Consider the following 5065-nt stretch of genomic DNA (forward strand, 5'->3'; position numbering starts at 1 on the left):
CGCAGTGAACGGAATGAGATTGCTTAGCTTCGCAGTGAACGAAATCGATTGCTTTGCGGGTGAACAAAGCCGGATTATTCCGCAGTGAACGGAATGAGATTGCTTAGCTTCGCAGTGAACGAAACCGGATTTGCTTAACTTCGCAGTGAACGAAGGCTCGATTAGAACACAAAATTTGATTTTATGAACTAGGACGCGTGTCAGAGCCCGCCGACCAAGGTATTTCAAAATTTTATTTTGAAAAAGGATTGCGTGTTAGAGCCCGCCGACTGAAGGAATTTCAAATTTTATTTGAAAAAGGATTGGAATGTAAAATTTTATTTTACAAACTAGGATGCGTGTTAGAGCCCGCCGACCGATAGATTTGAAAATTGCAAAATTTTATTTCGCAAAAAGGGCAAGTTCAAAAAATTTTATTTTAAGAACATAAAATGTATTAGGCTTAAAACCAAATGATTTGAAAATTGCAAAATTTTATTTCGCAAAAAGACAAGTTCAGAAAATTTGATTTTAAGAACTCAGATGCATGTTAGGGCCTGCCGACCAATAAGTTTGAAAATTTTGTTGTAAAAATTTATTTTATGAAATGGGCTGAAAAATTTGCAAAAGTTTTATTTCTCAAATATAGAAAAGCGTAGAGAAAATGTATAACCGTCAGTAGGCACAAGTTAGACAGGCCTAATTAAAAGACGGGTGGAAAGAAGCCAACAAATCTGCTGCTCCACATTAAAGTGGACCATTTTCTGACACTTATCATCACGTGTCTCAACTCTCAAGTGCCCTTCATTGATTTTTTTCTTCATTTCCTCCATTACTGCTCAATGAAATTCCAAATTGTCGAACCCGCGTTTCCGAATCGACCTGATGGTGTTGCTCAGAAAATAAAACCACAATCAATCACTGAGAATTAAAACCCCAATCAGTTATATTCCGAGATCCGCGCAAGCCACCGTAGCATCGTTACAGCTCCGGATTTGGGATGAGATCAGCGGTTTTGTGCCGCCATTTGAGCCCCGATTAGCAACCGGATGACCGATCAGCGGTTTTGTGCCGCCATTTGTCGATTGATTTTCAATTAATGCTCTTTAAATGATTATCTTCACATTTTCCATTAATTTCAAGCATACCGTCCTGATATGGGACATAATTGACAGTTGATGTGCCGTCATAGCCATCGTCTGAGCCCCCGGTTCGCGCCGAGTTGACTGATAAAGAGCATCGTCGAATCCTTTGAGCCGTCCTAGCCATCATTAACTGAGCATCAACAAACCTGCAGGTCGTGATTTTTGACCTGATTTCGCATTCTTGGTACAAAGCTCCACTTCAAATCGTAAGTTTTTCCGTCTTTTTATGAGACATTTACCTCAGATTCGTGCTCTTTTTCACGTGATTCTTACTTTTGATATCATCAATCAATCAAGTTGTGTGCTTGATAATATGATTGAACTGATAATTTTACTGGTCTTGCGAATCAAGTAGTGTGCTTGATAATAGGACTGAACTGATAGTGCGATTACGACATTAATACAAATAACTTGTGATGTATGACGCAAGTAGTATATGCTGATAATGCAAATAGGATGCTTATGAATTATGATGCTAATGATGCAAGACGCTAATGTACTTACGACAATGGAGACAAACATTAGCTAATTGACAATGCATTCCTTTCCTTAAACAGACCGTAGACACATGACACCCATTACTAGTCCTGTTAATTTTTTCAAAACGTGCTATTGAGCATGATCTGGACAAGGGACATAGTACTCGAGTTCAGATAGGAATTCAATATTTGTCCCTGCTCTTTTTTTCCTTAGAAATTCAGCTTATCGATTTCAGAACTATTGAAACTGGGTAACTATTCTATAACTCTCATGGATAAGAATTCATAGCTGGTAACTCCACCTTTGATATGGAAAAGTATTTCTATCAGCTCCTGATTTTCTGTAGGTCCTTCCATCATTTCGTATTTGGCCGTCTTCTAAATGCAGTCAAACCTATGTGCAATGAGTGTTCACTTATGCCCCTGGTCTTAGCTGACACTCTTCACTCTTTGTTTTGTGGTAGCCCCCCTGTTCAGGTATTTTCCTGTGTCAGTCACATAGCTAGCACACTTATTTTCCTCTCCTTTTTTCTTTTTTTTTTCTGACCTAGTATGGGTCATGATTGTGCCAATTTTTTTTTCTTATTTTTTGTTTTTTTTGCCTTGGATTTTGAGATTCACGTTGTAAAATGAGTTTTGCCCTCTTTACAGTAACAAGCTCGGCTAATTACCCAAAACTAATACTATAGAAATAAAATACTTTTGTGACCATATAAGTGTAGTGTACATCCACCGAATTCTTAGATGCTAAACGAGGGTGATAAATGGAATGGAGTAGAAGGGTCTATGGTGTTAGAAGACACTGGAGATCTGTGTGCCTCTCTCACTCACCTAAATGAATGAAAGGATCGTCCCAAGAGGTAAGGAGACAAAGTAACTGTGGATTGACTCGTCTGAGAGATTGCAAAGTGACTACTCTGCAATTTGATTGCAAATTTGACTGGAATTGTTTTATTTTTCTGGAACTTTTTTTTTTTTGTCTTTTTTTTGGTCTTTTTGACTGGAACTTCTTTTTTTTTTTTTTGTCTTTTGAATTTTTACTCTTTTTGACTGAAACTTTTTTTTGTCTTTTGAATTTTTGAGATTTTTGATACGGAAAAAAGAAATTGCAACTTTGGCTGGATTTCTTTTTGTTTTGTGAATTTTTGAGACTTTTGACATTGGAGTTGATTGTGAACTTGACTGGAATTTTTGTTTACTTGTGAATTTTTGAGTCTTTTGAGACGGTAGTTGTATCTATTTGAGATCATAATTTTTCTCTTTGAATATTTGAGAGTCTTGAAACTGGATTTGGATCTGTTTGAACTCATGTCGGTACTTAGACTCATGTCGTAAGTTCATTATAAGGGACTTGTGGTCACCTATCTCGTTTTAATGGCATGGAGTGTGCGCTCCCGTATTTCATTTGGTAAGTTTGGGCACAAGTGTATGAGTTTGTGCTCATCTGAGATATGAGAAATTGACAAATTTGGTAAATAGAGAGTTGTGCTCATTTAAGCTAGTAGTCGCATGAAGTATGGGAAATTAACGAATCAAGTAGAAAGATGGAATCTCCAAACCTATAGGTCACCTAGTTAGAGACACGGCGATCAAGGAATTATCACACCACAGAGATGGAAAAGATGGTCAAATGCACGCCCTCGTTTAGGCTGACTCTAAGAGGTCGACTGATCTACACTAAAAAGATACGATCTAAAGTATTTCAAGTCTATTCTACTAGTTAAGGGTAAAAAGTAGAACAAGTGACTAATAAAAATGACATATGCTCGTATTTATTTAATGTAACTCAAAAAGGACTAGGATGGTCCTAATTTAATCAAATTTTGATGGAAACTACATGTGAGTTTTGGTATTGTCTAGTCTTCCTGTACCCTTCTTTTGTTCCCAAGCTAGAGTGGCTATTAAAATTAGGGTCTCGTTTACTCCTCCCTATCCCAGATCATGACATCTTAGCTTTTAGAAAACGATTTTATTTCCTTTATAGGAGACAGGACTAGTATGGAGTACTATATTGAATGCTCATGAAAATTTTATTTGCCTAATGCTGAACGAGGTCTGACTGTAAGTAACGAGCAAAGCTTTTATTTTTACCGTGTCATTCTTTGTCATCAACTATTATATGCAAATGCTAAATGCTGAATGCGTGTCCACTGGCCTAGATATGAGACATAAGGTAATGCATGCTCTACATGAGACTTCGCCTAAGAATGAAACTTACTATGTTGAATGCATATGTCTAACTACCTAGGATGCAGATTCTATCTAATGGACTATACATGCTAGTATTATTTTTTACGCGAATCGATCGATGTGATCAACTATGATTTTTTTTTTCTTTTTCTTTAGTGTAGGACCGACGAGACGGATTGACAAACCGACGAACCGTGAAATCGACGGACCGACGCGCACGACGTCTTGAATGGCTAAATGCAAACAGATCTTAATGGATTTTAGTGCTATATGAGCCTGAATGCAAGGACCTATTTTTTTTGTTACATGAATGCAAAGGTCGAGCTAAATTAGGTGCTGGTATTACTCTTGACGCGTGACTGACTGAAGAACTAAACTAATATAATTTTTTTTTTTTTTTTTTTTTTTTTTTTTTTTTTTTTTGAGTGTGCAGGACCGACGAACAGAATGACGGATAGAAAGACGGACTGACCTGTGAACTAGCTAAATGCAAAACCTATGTAATGTCCTATGATGGTATAAGTTAAGGCTAATTAATGTACAAGTTAGTATCTAGATGCAGATGCTTGTTTGAATGACACTGATGAAGTACCATTTTTTTGACGCAACAAACAGACAGAGTGAGTTATATTAACTATACGACGCAATTATGACTCATGCAACGGCACGAAAGTTACAAGATTACAAACATGATCCTAATCAAAGGTTCTACGGGCTCTATGGTTAGGTTAATGGGTTAGAAATTGGGTACTCACAACATTAAAATACCCGAGGGTATCTCTCGCTTTTGTGCTCCCCCAGTCATATGGACCAGACGAGTTGCCAAAACGCGACGTCATGAGGTGGAAAATATGTGTAAGGCCTAGTGGGTCGAATGGACCTTCTAAGTATACAACATACTTTACCGAGGGTGAAATAGGGTAGCTTAAATGGCGTAATATTGGCTAACGGGGAGCCTACACCTCTTTTTTTTTTGCATTAGAAAATCAGAGAACGACATGATAACAAGAAAATGAAACAAAAAAACAGAGGAAAAGGGTTAGAACACATGCGTAAATAATAAATAATACAAGTATATATCAGAACTCAATAGCCAGGTTGTAATTTCATGCAACAATTTGATAATGCGAATTCCAAAGAGATCGGATTGCTTACGTTGAATTAAGTACCAGCCACGCACCTGCTTTTGTTTTCTGTTTTTTCTTAATCTTGAATTGCATCATTCATTACTTGGTTAGCGTACTACATACTATTAATTACTTAGCTAGAAAG

The 5065-nt window shown here is 37.1% G+C and overlaps 1 long non-coding RNA gene across 1 annotated transcript; it reads left to right on the forward strand.

Moving 5' to 3' along the window:
• Window positions 1-728: 728 nt before the first annotated feature.
• Window positions 729-4405, forward strand: LOC141605848 (uncharacterized). Its single transcript, XR_012526506.1, has 3 exons — window positions 729-1330; window positions 3950-4111; window positions 4227-4405. It is a non-coding gene; the product is annotated as an uncharacterized LOC141605848 (long non-coding RNA).
• The last annotated feature ends 660 nt before the right edge of the window (window positions 4406-5065 follow it).

Source organism: Silene latifolia, chromosome 1 (genome assembly GCF_048544455.1).
Source record: "Silene latifolia isolate original U9 population chromosome 1, ASM4854445v1, whole genome shotgun sequence".
NCBI lineage: Eukaryota > Viridiplantae > Streptophyta > Magnoliopsida > Caryophyllales > Caryophyllaceae > Silene > Silene latifolia.